General features: G+C 42.9%; 1 protein-coding gene across 1 annotated transcript in view; it reads right to left on the minus strand.

Moving 5' to 3' along the window:
• LOC144785048 (metalloproteinase inhibitor 4-like) overlaps window positions 1-14,868 on the minus strand; it is a 106,158-nt gene extending 91,290 nt beyond the window's left edge. The window contains exon 1 of the mRNA XM_078664166.1: window positions 14,742-14,868. The gene's annotated coding sequence lies outside the window, so the exon portion shown is untranslated. The remainder of the gene's footprint in view (window positions 1-14,741) is intronic.
• Window positions 14,869-16,325: the final 1,457 nt, after the last annotated feature.

A 16,325-nucleotide genomic window follows, 5' to 3' on the forward strand; every position in this document is an offset into this window, starting at 1 on the left:
TGGGGTTTTTGGTGCATTGGCTTTATTCTTTTTTCAGAGCCCATTCCAATGCTTGATTTAAGTGGATCTTCAGTTTTATTGTCCCGGGAAGTTTTTGTTCTTCTCTTGTACATTACATAGACCCTGAGTTAAGGTGCTGATGCTTTGTCCAAACTTATTGTTTTACTTTAATGCTTACTATTAGTGATTTGTTTCTTAAAGTACAGGTGACTTATATTGATTGTCCTTTTGCATTCGTGTTTAATATTGCAAATTTTACTCCCCTACGTATAAGTGGTAGGGACGTGCTACCCAGCCAAAACGTAACCGCTTTCCTGCATGTACGTATTTCTAGCTCCCTAAGGATTCCTTTCAGCATTTATTTACTTTCTTTACTGTCTTTCAGATACCTCGGGCAAATGCAAAAAATGTGAGCTGTACTTCCTTACTTGTATTACATAGACGGCATTAATTCTTCGATGTCTGTTCCTTCCATGATGGCCTTGGATCTTTTGTCTCCCATTTACCAAAGCGGTACTGCATGAACTGATGTTTTATTTTTTAATGAAATGTGTGCTGCAAGGTATTCCTGGGGCTGTAATTTGTTGTAGGAATTAATCACTCTCCAGGCGTGTCTTTTGAGTGCCAGGTTGGTCTTATCTGTTAAATATGAAAGGTGCTTATTTGTGGCTTTTATTGCCTCATAAAAGGACTGTTTCCCAATACTGGCATTCCAGACTTCTTGAAGACCTAGTTCCTCTACAGCCTGTTTCAAATGTAGCCCCCAGGAACTTTTTTCTTCTTCTTTATTTGCTCCTCTATTTCCTGCCAGGACAGGTAGTTGACTGTCCCTCTTTCAGATGAGCATAGTCTCCAACATAGTTTTCTAAAGGCTCCTTTGCATTGATATTTTGATTCAACAATCCAAGCTCTAGGCACACTTGTGCTGGGGATGCTGACTTTGTGAAACCAAACACCGATTTGTAAACTCTTGATTGGATTTTATTTAAAATTATTCACGTCATTTCAGCGTTTCCATACCATAGGTCACTGTTGGCATTAACTGAGCACTCATCAAAGTTAATGGATGTCTGAATGAGGGACAGCATAGTTTAGTTCTTAAAATTTTGAAGCTGTAGTTCAAAGAACGCACTTTCGTCTGCATCGCCTCTATGTGTTGTTTGCCTTTCATTTGATACTCCAGGTTGAATCCTAAATATTTATAAGACTTTACTTCCTTGACTTTTTTCCCTTCCAAGAACCATAAATAATTATTTTTGTTGCTTCCACCAGACGGACCACTTTGGTTTTCTTCAAATTTTATTCTAACCCATGGATGTCCATGTACGTTTTGAAGGCATCCATACTTCGCTGAAGTCCAATTGGAGTTTGGCTTTATAAGACAATATTGTCTGCGTACTGTAAATATACTGTCTCTTCTTGAGCCAATATAGGCGGATGAGAGTTGATTTTCTGTACGGCCTGTGCCAGGTCTGCTAGATATATGCTGAAAAGCATGGAGCAAGTATGCACCCTTGTTTTAATCCTTTATTTGTCAGCAACTGCGCGGACGAACTCGCCCCACTGAGGACCCCGCCTAGCAGACACGGCAGCAAGAAGACCCCATGGTTCACCGACGAACTCAAGAGCTCCAAGAAGAACTGCCGAGCCCTCGAGAAAGTCTGGAAAAGGGAACCGACACCGGACAACAGGACCTCCTACAAACTTGCCACCCGGAAACACCACCAGCTGATCCGCGCCGCCAAGAAAACAGCATTCAAGGACCGGCTGGACAACAACGCACACAACTGCAAGGAACTCTTCAACATCGTGAAAGAGCTTTCCAACCCCAGCGCAGGAAACAACGACATCACCCCATCGCAAGACCTCTGCAACTCCCTCGCTTCATACTTCCACAACAAGATCACGGACATACACAGCAGCTTCAACAACCAACCAACGCACACCATGACCGAACAACCACCCCCCACCACCACCCTCCACGCCTGGACCCCGATCAGCACCGAAGACACCATCTGCACGATGAACTCCATCCACTCCGGATCACCGACCGACCCCTGCCCTCACCACGTCTTCAACAAGGCCGACGCTGTCATCGCACCCCACCTACGAGACATCATCAACACATCCTTCGACACCACCATCTTCCCTGAGAGCTGGAAACACGCCGAACTCAGCGCCCTACTCAAGAAACCAACAGCGGACCCCACCGACCTCAAGAACTACCGCCCCATCTCGCTTCTCCCGTTTCCAGCCAAAGTCATCGAGAAGACCGTCAACAAGCAGATGGCCGCCTTCCTCGAGACGAACGGATCCCTCGACCTCTCACAGTCCGGCTTCCGAGCCAACCACAGCACCGAGACCGCCCTCATCGCCGCCACCGATGACATCCGAGCCCTGATGGACAATGGAGAAACAGTGGCCCTCATCCTCCTAGACCTCTCCGCGGCATTCGACAATGTCTGCCACCGCACCCTAGTGCAGCGCCTCAGCGACGTCGGAATTCAGGAGAAGGCACTGGAATGGATCATCTCCTTCCTCGACGGAAGAACACAGAGAGTCCGCCTGCCACCGTACAAGTCAGAGGCCTCCGAAGTCATCTGCGGCGTCCCCCAAGGATCATCTCTGAGCCCCACCCTCTTCAACGTCTACATGAGCCCCCTCGCGGCCATCGTACGCAAACACAACCTCAGAATAATCTCCTATGCCGACGACACCCAGCTGATCCTCTCCCTGACCAACGACCCCGCAGCCGCCAGAGCCAACCTGCACGAAGGGATGAAAGAGGTAGCCGAGTGGATGACGACCAGCCGCCTGAAACTGAACTCAGACAAGACGGAGGTCCTCATCCTGGGCTCTTCACCCTCCGCCTGGGACGACTCCTGGTGGCCACCCGCCCTGGGCACCGCACCCAAACCGACAGACCACGCACGCAACCTGGGCTTCATCCTGGACTCCTCCCTCTCCATGACCAGACAAGTCAACGCCGTCTCCTCGTCGTGCTTCAACATCCTGCGCATGCTACGAAAGATCTTCTGGTGGATCCCCACCGAGACCAGGAAGACCGTCACCCAAGCCCTCGTCACCAGCCGTCTGGACTACGGCAACGCCCTATACGCCGGTACCACCGCCAAGCTCCAGAAGAGACTCCAGCGGATCCAGAACGCCTCGGCCAGACTCATCCTCGACATCCCACGAACCAGCCACATCTCCGGACATCTGAGAGACCTTCACTGGCTCCCCGTCAACAAAAGAATCACCTTCCGCCTCCTCACCCACGCACACAAAGCCCTACACGACCAAGGCCCGAGCTACCTCAACAGCCGAGTCAACTTCTACGCTCCCAAACGCCACCTCCGATCAGCCAACAACGCCCTCGCCGCCGTCCCCCGCATCCGAAGAGCGACTACAGGAGGAAGGTCCTTCTCCTACCTGGCCGCCAAGACCTGGAACTCCCTCCCGACCGACCTGCGCCTGATCCAAGACCACCTCTCCTTCAGGAAGAAGCTGAAGACCTGGCTGTTCGAGCAGTAGCGGCACCCCCCCCCCCAGCGCCTTGAGACCCTACGGGTATGTAGCGCGCTTTATAAGTGTCACTGATTGATTGATTGATTGATTTGTACCTACTTTATTCGTTACACTCTTGCTGTTAGGATATGGGTTTAGTCCTTTTTCAGTGACCATGGACTGATATCACATGATCAACCAGGCAAGGGATAAAGGTTTGTCCTACCTTTACTTCTATGCTTGTTATTGCTTTTGCGTGGGTTCCTGGTTGCTGGTTGCTGAATCCTGGTTTTCCCAGAGCCTTTTTGTGTATTCCTCGCGGGCTCGTGAGGATCTCATTGCTCCCCTTCGAAGTCTTTGCTTCGTGTCCTGGTATCTTCCCCTTCCCTCTTATCCCTCCCATTTCCCCTTTCCTAGTTTATATCCAGTACTTGTTGTTGGAGGCTAGGGCGTTAACAGGGGCCCCTGTTTCCCTCCTATTGTTGAGCCTTCGTCTAGTTTAGTAGCGGTGCATTTCAGGGGAGACGCTGTACATCAACGGGCTTTCGCTTCGTTTAATGCATCCCTCATTTATTTACCGCTCCACATCATTATACGTGGAAATGACGTTTTAGGTCATTCCGCGATTTGATTTTGTTTTCGAGTACTGGGATAGCCGGTTATGCCGTAGACATCTCTTCTGTCCCCTTCCTTGTGCCGTTTTCTTTATTGAATCTAAAACATAGGGTTTTTTTGGCTCATGTCAGGATAGTGGCATGTTCTTTTTCCCCTAAAACGCCCCAAACCATATGAGGGACACCATACAAGGTATGAATTACTTGCCTGAGACCAAGAGAGTTTATCTTGGATTAGTCTTCATCTGCTGCCCGGGGTCTTCACGAGGCTAAGCCTGCATCCTCCACTGGTAAGCGAGTTGTGATTGCTGTGGCAGGACATGGTCACTGGTTTGGGGGTATCTGGGACTGTTACATATATTGTGAAGTGTGTTCCTTTTTGTTGTTTACACAGGTGCAGAAGCGTGAAGGAGGGAGCAGTGCCCTTTCGTTCCAACAGGGGTGGAAGACTTGGTGTCTCCTCTTATACCACCCTCTTTCCAGGTCCATCGGCGCACTCATAGTTTTATCTCATGAGTGGCATATGGGCAGGAGGAGAGGATTGGTGCATACTTCGTTCCTGCGGTGCGCGGGCTGAGTGGTTGGAACCCAACAGAATAACAAGCCCATGAAATATCGCACTGCCCGGACGAGTATGGATGAGGATACAGGGAATCCCTTGGGTGAGGGTACTGGCGTTCCCACCATGCAAGACGTAATGAGGGCTTTGGCGGCTCTGCAGGCTCAGGTGCAGGACTTGCGGCAGGGGAATGTGGGCCTGAAGCAAGAGTTAGTGGCTGTGAGGGCCAGGGAGCAGTCGCAACATAGGGGGCAGGGACCGGTTATAAAGCCTGCAACATTCCAGTACAGTGGTGGGTCGAGACCGAGTACAGCTGGAAGTGGGGTTCCTATAGCAGTTACAGTTACTTCCCCTGTTGCTGTACCTTTGGCTCCCCCTGAGAGGTTTACTGGGGATAGCGACAAGTTCGCTATGTTCATGAACCAGTGCCAATTACACTTTATGTGCAAGCCAGGTGCCTTTCCCGATGACTCTGCCAAGGTCGCTTTCACTATCTCATATTTGGCTGGCACAGCTGCTCAGTGGTCTATTCCCTTAATAGACAGCGATGATCGCGTATTGTACGATTATTCGGCGTTTAAGGAGTTGATGCGGGGCCTGTTCGCCAAGCATGCTTTTATGCAGGCGAGTGATGCAGAGCTCTTGAAGTTACGGCAGGGCAGGCAGGATCTATTAACATATATAGCCTCATTCAACCAGTTGGTATCTGAGACTCATTGGCCAGCGGAGAAGAGGACTTCCTTGTTTTACCAGCGTCTTTGTGAGGAACTTAAGGAAGTGATGTCACAGGTGGTTGATCCACCTGATGACTGTGCGGCGTTCATTGACCTTGTAGTCAAATTAAACCATTGACTGTCAGAGAGGCGTGGGGAACGTAGCCGTTTCCAGGTATCCCGGGGAAGTTATGTAAAAACGGAGGTAAAGCCCGTGGGGGAAAGTAAGACAGAGCCGGAACCTATGGAAATAGGAGGGATGAGAGGGCCCTTGACTCCGGAAGAGAAGAAACGGAGGAGACAAAAACGCCCCAAACCATATGAGGGACACCATACAACGTATGAATTACTTGCCTGAGACCAAGAGAGTTTATCTTGGATTAGTCTTCATCTGCTGCCCGGGGTCTTCACGAGGCTAAGCCTGCATCCTCCACTGGTAAGCGAGTTGTGATTGCTGTGGCAGGACATGGTCACTGTTTTTGGGGTATCTAGGACTGTTACATATATTGTGAAGTGTGTTCCTTTTTGTTGTTTACATAGGTGCAGAAGCGTAAAGGAGGGAGCAGTGCCCTTTCGTTCCAACAGGGGTGGAAGACTTGGTGTCTCCTCATATACCACCCTCTTTCCAGGTCCATCGGCGCACTCATAGTTTTGTCTCGTGAGTGGCATATGGGCAGGGGGAGAGGATTGGTGCATACTTCGTTCCTGTGGTGCGCGGGCTGAGTGGTTGGAAACCAACACTTGCCGTCTCTTATTTTGACCTGGGTCCAGGTTCCTGTGTATAACTCTACAATTGCCTTCAATAGGCTGTTCGGTACACCCTATGTGACCATTTATTTCCACAAGCCCTCCTGTGGTACTCAAAATAAGGCAGACTTGAGGTCTACAAAGCAGACGACGAGCTGCGTTTCCCTTGTTATGGGCTTTCCTGCTGATAATGTCAGGGCTGTTAAGTTTGTTAGAGTCCCCATGACCGTCCTAAACCCTGTGTGTAGCCGAGGCAAATGGCTAATGTCATCTAGCCAGATTTTGAGATGCTGAAGTAAACTGGTTCATTAAGGCGGTACGGATGGGTTTCCACTTTTAAATATGGTCTGGAAAATGCTGCCTTTCCAGGAATCCGGGACGGAGGTCGTGAGATATAACTCTTTAAATAATGGTGTAAAATACTCTGCCCAATAGCTCAGCTGCTCCATCTAATTTTAGATTCTTTATGTTTTTTTCAGGTTGTTCCATATCCACGACCGATGAAAGATTTTCGTAGCTTCTTTATGTCCCTTTCGTCATTGATAAATATTGCCTGACTTGATGATACATGGCAGATGTTCATTTTGCAGTCTCCTCATGAGGTGCAGCAGTCCTTTTGATGCTGTTTCAGCGTACATTTCGTGCACGTATTTTTCCCACATGGTTGCATTTATACCTGAGTTATGATGTCATGTGTACCCTATAGACAAGCCATTTATCAATTGCCAGAATTTTTTGCTATTCTGTTGTCGGCTTGCCAAGAGCAGTCTATTTCGCAGTTCCTCTTGGTATCTTTTTTGGGCCTCCCAACAGTTTTTCTTGTATTGGGGTCTCAGTGTGCATAGTCTGTTTTTATTACTTCTTGTACCTTGCTGTGCCTGTTTCATTATTATTCTACTCTCTCGCAGAATTAGCATTTTTTCACTACGCAGCTTCTGCTGTACCATGTTTGCTTTCTGGTTCCCCCCGACTAGATTTCTCTTGTAATTTGTCCAGCAAATTTGACTGTTTGTAGTAAATGTTTTCAGTAATTAGTTGTTTAATCGTTCCCATGCTGTTTGTAAAGCCTCTTCTTTTATTTGTTCTATCCCCCCTTAACTCGTCTGCTGTTTATTGTGTCCAATGAACCAGCTTGCAGATATACTTCACTCAACAGGTTTTCAATCCCTGTTCCCCTCCATTTCAGACTTTTTAGAATATGTGTTACCGGAGCGGGCAATAGGTCGTTGGACTGTTGATTCTGCTCTGACTTGTATTTTATTCCAATGATCTGTGGAAAATGATCACTCGCGATCCGCAGGCTAATTTAAAAGTAGCATACCTGTTGCATTGCAGAGTCATTTACTAGAGTGTGATCTATTGTGGAGCTGTTTGTATTGTCTCCGAATAGTTTTGAGTATTTCGTACAGGAATTTCATATGCTTCTCTTTTTGGTCATTTCTAGGATGGATGTAGACGTTTATTAATATGAACGCTGGCTGTTCCCCGCTATTGTTCTCTCTTACTATTCTTAGTGCCTGCACCCAATTTGTCCCGATTTCTAACTGATCTATTTGGCAACTGAATCTTGTCGAACAAAAGAGTGCTAATCCTCCTTTGGGATGTCAAAATGTTGACGTTTTCTCTGCCAAGAAATTATAGCCTATATATCCAGTTATTTGTGTTGACTCTTAGCACCACGTTTCCTGCAGGATAATATCATACTGTTGTAAAAATTCTATAGCTTCTTGATGCTGTAGGAGATTCTCAAGCCCATGAATATTCCATGAGCAGATATTCAGCCTATCTTGTTCCGATAATGATCTAATTATCCTCTTGTCAGGAGTGAGTTGTTGTTCTACTGATATTTGCCGAGGATCCTTCCAGGTTTGACGCCTGTGTTATATTATAATTCTCCCGATCTACCTCCTTCACCTGTTCATTGCTGGAATACTTCATAATCCTTAAATTTTCAAAAGTGTCTGAATTTGGACCTGCTCCTGACTCTCCCCTTAGGATTGAAAGTCCTCTTTGAAATTAGGGCAAAAGTGGTCCTGGACAGCAGGGGGTTTGATTGGTTGTAACTCTATCCCCCATGCCCTAAAGAATCCAGGATTATTCTTGATTTGCTCTATTATTTCCTTTGAAGCCCAATTTGTTATTGTCGCCTCTCTGTTGTTTCTGAGAGGGTGAGGCACAAACTTCACCAATATCAAATCTGAAGATTTAATGTGTGTGAGTTCACCTTTTTTTTGTTTTTGAGTTTTATATAGCGCAAACTAGACACAAAGATATCGGGTATCAGAGCGCTTTACATAGTACCAGTTTCGTTACATGAGGACACATTCATTTTTGTTAGGTACAGGGAGATTAAGTGATTTGCCCAGAATCACAGGATGTTGAGCCTCATTGCCAAGACTCGAACCCGGTTCCCCAGCTTTGACGTCGACCACTCAAGCCGTAAGGCTACATCCTCTCCCCACTTATTTCCTTTGTTAGATTTAAAATTGTGCTTCTAGTCACGTTGTCGATTGGACCTCGTGACACATAGTGTGGGATTAGTAGCACCTTATTTTCGATAGGTCCCTTTTTAGTGATGAACACTCTACTGCTGTGTGCTTATTTCTTTGAAGCGTGTGACTTTCATTTGTCCTTACTGAGACTTCTGAATCTTCGAATTCATGTTCTTAACAATTTGTCTCGTATGTACTCTTGCTGCCTGTACCCTTGCTTCGGTCAATATATCAGTAAGAAGTGATATCAAGCTTTCGGGCATGTCTCCTATGGTTTTACAGTGGCATGTTACTTGCTGAAAGTAATTATGTTTTTTGGGCTCAGACCTTAAAGCTTTCCAGACATGGTTGAATGACAGATCACAGGACATTACATTTACTGTACAATATGACTCTTGCAGTATTGACTTCTTGGATGTCTCGATCAAAGCAAAGGAAGGTCACCTTTACACCACCTTGTTTGTTAAAAAGTACCAAAAGGAACACTCTCCTTCGCTAAACCAGTCCTCACCATAGAAGCTTGAGGGATGACTTGCCCTACAGTCAATTACTCAGATTACGTAGGAATTGTTGCTGTTAGGAGGATTATTTCAAGGAATCAATAAATCTATAACACAGATTTGCAGAAATTGAATATCCAAAGAGTCAGCTCAGGAGGGCTTGCAAGAGGGCTTGCTTTAATCATAGAGAACCTCTTCTGGAACCTAAACTACAGTTTGGTGACACCATGAATAGGATGATTTGTGTCACCACCTACTGCACACGCAGTAATGATATAAGACGGATCCTCAATGGCTATTGGTGATTTATCTCAGACGAAATCGAAACAAGCAAGCCACTTGCTTTAAGAAATGTAAAAGAAAAAGGGATCATATAGTCTGTTCCCTCCTGAGGGGCCCCCAACAGCTATATATTCAATCTATGTGGAACATACCTAAAATCCTTGGACATTATAAATGTGGCCATTGCAAAGCAAACTTATTACAGAAACAAAAAAATTCACCCAAAGAGAACACACTTCAAAGTAATTTGTACAGTGCGGCTACCTCAACTGAGGTGTCCCGGCGCTCAAAGCAAGACTGAAGAATAGACTTGGTCAGCACAATCTAAGCTTGATTGAAGAGCCATGTTTTTGAATCTTTCCTGAATCCATGTTCTGATTTTTCTCAGTTTCGGAGTAGTAAAGTTAGGACTCCTAACTTTAGGACTCTTAAATGCCTTCTGTGAACACAGAAAGTCTTAAAGTTAGGATGTTTCTCAGTTTAGGAGTCCTAAAGTTAGGAGCCCTAACTTTACTACTCCTGAACTGAGAAAAATTCTAACTTTAAGACTTTCGCTATTCACAGAAGGGATTTAGGAGTCCTAAAGTTAGCAGTCCTAACTTCTGTGAATACAGAAATGAGTAAGTCCTTTCAGTGAATACCAAAATGAGTAAGTGCCGTCTATGAATACCAAAATGGTAGTAAGTTTAGGATTTTGTCTTAAGTTAGTTCTGTGAATCGGGCCCATTGGGTCCAAGAGGTGGTAACATAGGAGATATACTTAACATACGTGAGTGCAAATAGATGCACATGTTGAACACTGTCATACAAGAGCTTAATGAACATTCAGAGATTTCAAGACAGCTGTCTCTTCTCTAAATGGGTTGAATAATCCACACTACTATGTTACAATACATTTATTTTTTTTACTATCCTACATGTCCTAATTTGTTCTGCTAGCCACAGCCTGTATGATCAACTGATGTGTAATATGTTTATATGTGTATTTTATGAATTCTCACAAAAATCCATTATTATTTGTTTTCCTACATAACCATACATTTCAATTATGAATAGGGTTCTTGTTTAATGATCTTTAATCAAAACAATAGTGCGCTCCTCTATTGTTTTATACACATGGTTAGGCAGTCAGCTTCTAACACAACTGCTCGAATATGGATCATCTTTAACCATCAAAAAAGTTTTATCAATATTTGAGACATCTGATCTTGGTGTAATAATTTTTACATCTTTTGCATTGATTCTTATGGACAATATATTGTATCTATTGAGGACCATTTGCCGTAGTCACTTTTGCGCACTTACGTGGGTGTTGATCATGTTTCTCCTTTGGTTTTATACAGAGTTAATGTACAACCCCTGGTATTCTAACATGCATCCCCACAGTGAGGTTTAACAGCTCCCATTCCTTTATTGGTATGGTCTATTGCTGACACACGTATGAGTTGTGACTGACACCAGTTAGCTACTGACTTCCCGACGTGAACTCAGCTTTTCAGTTGTCTATTTTTAGACAGCACCCCCGCTTTGCTTGCAAAGCGGTGAGTCCTTCTGGAGATTCCAAATAAGTAAACACAGCAACTTCATTCCAGGCCTTTCTTTTAATTCATTAAATACAATAAGCTCTCCTAATCTTCGCAGTATTAAGCTCGACTAAATCCGCTAATGGGATGCTCCTTATTTATTTTTTTACTCTGCACAGAATAAGAACCCGATTCATTCAGGCCACGCCTTAAAGACATAATTCAATAATTTTTTAACTAACCATGTGTGAGTACCTGATTCCCCTCTGTTTCTGTTATCAGACTATTAAATTCTATTAAAATGAATAGTGGCATGCTAATTAATTTAATTTCAGCATAAAAACAACTCTGCGACTCCCTCCTGACAGAGCCGACCGGCCCGTTTTGTGATGCCCTTGTTCAAAACAAACAAGGAGTCAGGCCCAAAGGGAGAGGATAGGGCTGGGCCGTTTTAACATTGCGAAAACATGGAAGTGCACTTCCATGTTTTCGCAATTTTCACTGATTGTGGCTCAGAGATCGTTAGGTGAGCTAGCCCACTGCCTCCTTTTATACCCAAGTTATTTTCACACATCTGAGATAGCAACTCATTGGTATCTCTATGGTTGCTCCCACTTTTATCCTGATGAAGACACCATTTTAAGGCGTAAGTGGCCTTTACAACAACCAGAGGTCGAAACACCAACATTTCTAAAAACACACTAACGTGCACTTGAATCATATCCACATTTAGATAACAAGAATTTTGGAATGTATCTTTGAATTGTAAACAATATATAAAATGTGTTTAATATCTTCAGGATGCTTCTTGTCATTGGTTTGTAAAATACCTGTATTCTATGTATTTAGTCATTTTATTCTCACTCTCCTCTTAATTTTCTTCTGTTCACAAGCACTCTTTCAAACACTTGTCTTTAGACATACCTTGGAGCAACTGCTCAAAACACTTCATGATATTATTTGATTATATGCCGAAAAGAATTTCAATACAAAATTGCAAATTAATTGCCAGTTGCATATATTGTTCTTTCTTGGGTATGAATCTCCGTTGTGACCTATTTTGTTCTGCACCATTTTATGGATTAGCAGAAACTGTGACATACCAATGGAAAAATAATCCTTCCCAAAGTGTGACAGATTGTGTGTAGATTCATAGCACAGTGCCAAAATTATTATCAACACTTTTAGGACACTTGCACACCCTCTTTATAACTTGGCTTCCCCCCTTTGTGGATATTCACAATTTTCAAAAGAACACTTGTGATCTGGGTGGGCCAAGTGTGTGCCAAAATTAGGCATATTCGTCAAATAGTGAAAGCGTTATAAGCAGGTGGTGCTTTAACTCACAAGATGTACAAAAGTGTTGACCTTTTAAATCTTAGCTGTGTTGGCCAATCCGATCGCTCTAATTTTAAAATCTGCAGTACCAAATGAGTCCTGCGGAACTCCCGGCAGACCAACCATCCAGCTATCACTATAATTTAAACACAGAGGGGCATATTAATTCCAATTGAAGCCCATGTTAGATATGGAGACATCTAACATGGGCTTCAATTGGAATTCCATAGAGCATATTATCAAGTCCATTATCGCCGCTTTAGTGGCAGTTTTCTGCCGCTAAAGCGGCGATAATTTTATCGCCTGTCTTGATAATATGCCCCTAATTTCTCAAAAATGGCTATACGGATGTACACCATTAATAAAATGCATGCTTTCTGAGTGAAGTCCTTTTTTTCTGACAAATTTGGCATCATTTAGTTTAGTTATTGTTTATTCCTTTCCATGTGAATTAACATGGGAAAATAATGTTTTGCGACTCCCTCTCTTTTTCTTCCCCTCTCATTGACAGATCCCCCGACATTTTCCAGGAAGGAGCTTGGTAGCTACTTTTGCATTCACTACTTAAAATGTATCTTGGTTTGTTTGTAAAATATAATGTAGAAAAAGAAAAATCTGTTATTTGAGTCTTCTCACATTTAGGCAATCTTCTCTTATAACAAGCCCTACTTGCTTGTTGAGTGCCTGTTTTCTTCATTTTTCTATATTCTCCATTTTAGTCGGTGGAGATCGTGAAAACTGATTGGCCGATGTAAATATGTGTCTGTGCTTTGAATAGAAGAGGCTAGCTAGGTATAAATCCTATACTGCTCTAATGCACCATGTAATATGCGTTTCTCACCCTAATATACATGTGTATGCCCCATCCCATAGGAAATATTGGAAACAGAATCTCCGCACATCCTGCCACCCCCCTCAACCCCAATCTGTAGTTTAGAGCCTCGGAGAGTGAAAGGGCATATAAAACAATTACTTTTAGTTAAGACGCCAGGTAAGACCACCATCAGTATGACCCACCACTCTCAAACTCACATAATTTGTCCAACTACCAGATATATAGATATAACTCTTGAACCAGCAACCTATGAAATTTGAGTAGGAAATGTTGTAATGCACTCCCTTTACATTAATGTAATATTGTAGAATATTGCAATACATATTCTAAACCTATCTACCTCTCCAACCATTTGTTGACTATATGCTGGTCTTGGACTCTATACTATGCTCGGCTGCCTTTTGGCTAGGGTGGTGCTATAGAAACACAATATGCATATATACGTAAATTTCGGGAAGTATGGGCACTCAAGGTACATTTGAAGTTGGATCGGAGCAGCATCTCCAGATGGCATATTTGACTCAACCTGTTGGATACACACTCTACTGGCTCAGACCTTCGACACCAAGTCTGAGCACCTATTAACAGGTCAAGCCACTGGTCTCTCTCTGTGATTGGAGTAACCCAGTTATTTACTGAGCTACTTTGTAATAGGCCAATTATAAAACCACATCGCCATTTGACACTGATAACCCAGCACACGAATGCTTGGTCTATTGAACAAGGAGAGATGAAAAACAGAGGGAACTTGTTGGGATTCATTACTAATTTAGGAGATGCATTAGGCCATTGGTCCAGCAGGCCAGCAGATACAAACTGTTTTTTTTTAATAAACACATACATTTAAATAAAGAAACCTGAAGTGTTTTTCCCTTTCCAGAATGAAATAAAAAAATTGCATCCAGGATTTTGGAATATGGGATTCTATTTTAAAAGAGGAAGTGCACAAATAGCCATATGGGGCACATGGAAAACCCCTAGTACAAGGGGCAGTGGGCTGCTTTATGGATCGCTGGGCAGAGCGTTCTTTATTCTATCTATCAAACAACTGACCTTAACTGAACGCACACTTTTCTCATAGACTCATAGGTGATTTACTGCTGCGGAGTAATATTGATGCTAAGTGCAGTGCCAGATCCTAAACTATTGGATTATGGCATGCATTCCTCGTCACCTTCCTATAAAGTCTAAGACTTCTTAGACTTATACATCTTTAAAATTATGATGTAAGCTCAATGCATTTGGGAGTGAATCTCCTAACTCGCCTAAAGAGGATTGGTTACATCTGCACCTTTTGTTTGCTCCGTAGTTTGCAACATGGAGCTTGTGTCAAGGGCTTCTTTCAGTTGTGAACAGAGAAAACTTCATTTCTTCTCATTCTGCAAATGTCACCTTGCCCTATTTAGTTGGGCACAGAAATACAGCCATCTTTTCCATGTAGCTAAATTTCCAGCCAAGTTTATGAACTCCCCTGAGTGGCACCCTAAAATAACAAGAATAACTAAAAGCATCAAAAGCACAACAAGAATAACAGCATCAACAATACAAAAGCCACAACCAGAAATCAACACTATAATATTATTAACAACATAAGAAAAATAACATCAATGAAATGTATAAATTCAGTTCACCTGTTTAGCTAGTCACATGCAATCCTGGCTTAGGGTGAATAGAGCTAGCCTGTTTTTCAATGCTGTCCCTCTATATATAAGCGATGGGGCAGGTTTGACGTGTCTTGTGCAGCAGGTGGTTCGGCAGTCTGCCCACTTGTGGATGTGCCTATAGTAACAGACTGTGCAAAAAAAATAGATAATAACGATAGGATTAATGAGGCAGTGATGAGGAAAGGGAAGTTTACAGAACCGATAAAAATGCCTGTGAAGGTAAGGACGAAAATAACGATCAAGAAACATTAAAATAAATCAAATGAACCAAGTATGAAGAATTAAAATAACATTTTGTAAAAAAGGAACGTCTAAAAGGGAAGGGAAGGAAGATGTAGAAATAGAAAAAACTGAAATTTGAAGAAAAAACACAAAAATAAAAAATAATAAAATAAGACGGCAATTTACAAATTAAAGCAGACAATGAAAGTTCCAGAAAGAAAAAAATCAATTGTATATAGTGACAATTATCACAAAATAAATCAAATAGCTAAAGGAGACGAATGGAGAGAAGACTACAAAAAATAAAGATAAATATTACATTAAGATAAAGAGAGACATAGACAGTAGAAACTATCAATGTAAAAATATTGCTGGATAAAAAAGCCATGTCTATAGAAAATAATGAAAAAATGAGGTGAAGTCAACACTTAAAATTCCATAATAGGAGCTCTTGACTTTGACATTTTGTACACTTCCTTTAGGTTATCTAAGCATACTACTAGTATTGTCTCAGTGAAGCATTGTAATATCATGGGGCTCTCCTCCATAAACGCTAGTAATCTCACCATTAATGATAACTTAACTCTATTCTGCAATAACTGGTTTTCACAAAAAATGTTCTATGAATAAATTGCGATACAAATAATAAACTCTGTATCCGTGTATTATGCACCGCCCCTGCACATCAACAAAGTGGTGTAGTGAGCACTATGTTTAACATGGCTGTCTCTATGTCCCCGCTTGCTCTATCTGCCTCTTGTCATTTACCTTTCTCTGTTCACATCTAGCTTGCTCTTGAATACCTCTTGACCCCAGCACATGTACTCCCCTTGCACCATTGTATCCAATGCATCCGTATTTTGGACGATGACACATCACTGATCTAGTTGGAAAAGTAAATGAATCCTGTACTAAAATTTGTAGGAAGTGAGTGTCACCTGATGCGGGAATAAAACCGAAGTCAGATTTTTTTAATGAATGATCTATATAAAGTTGATCTTTTGACAGTCAATACTTTGGAATTTATATTGTTTGCAAAGCAACCATTTTGCAACATGTGTTTACACATGGAACGTATCCTTATGGCTGAATCAGTTGCATTCACCCTCTGCTTGACCGTTCATTCTGTATTCACTACTTCTTCCATAAAGCCCACCATTACATTCTGGATCAAACACTCAACACAACCTACAGTCCCAGGTGGAAGTCCTCATCAGAAAGCATACTATACATCATCATCTGCAGTGATCCCAGCACCTAAGCTCTGCCATCATTCCCTGATCTAGCCCTCATTGAAACATTTGACATTGTTACCATCAAAACCATCTA

This window comes from Lissotriton helveticus, chromosome 10 (assembly GCF_964261635.1).
Source record: "Lissotriton helveticus chromosome 10, aLisHel1.1, whole genome shotgun sequence".
NCBI classification, from domain to species: domain Eukaryota; kingdom Metazoa; phylum Chordata; class Amphibia; order Caudata; family Salamandridae; genus Lissotriton; species Lissotriton helveticus.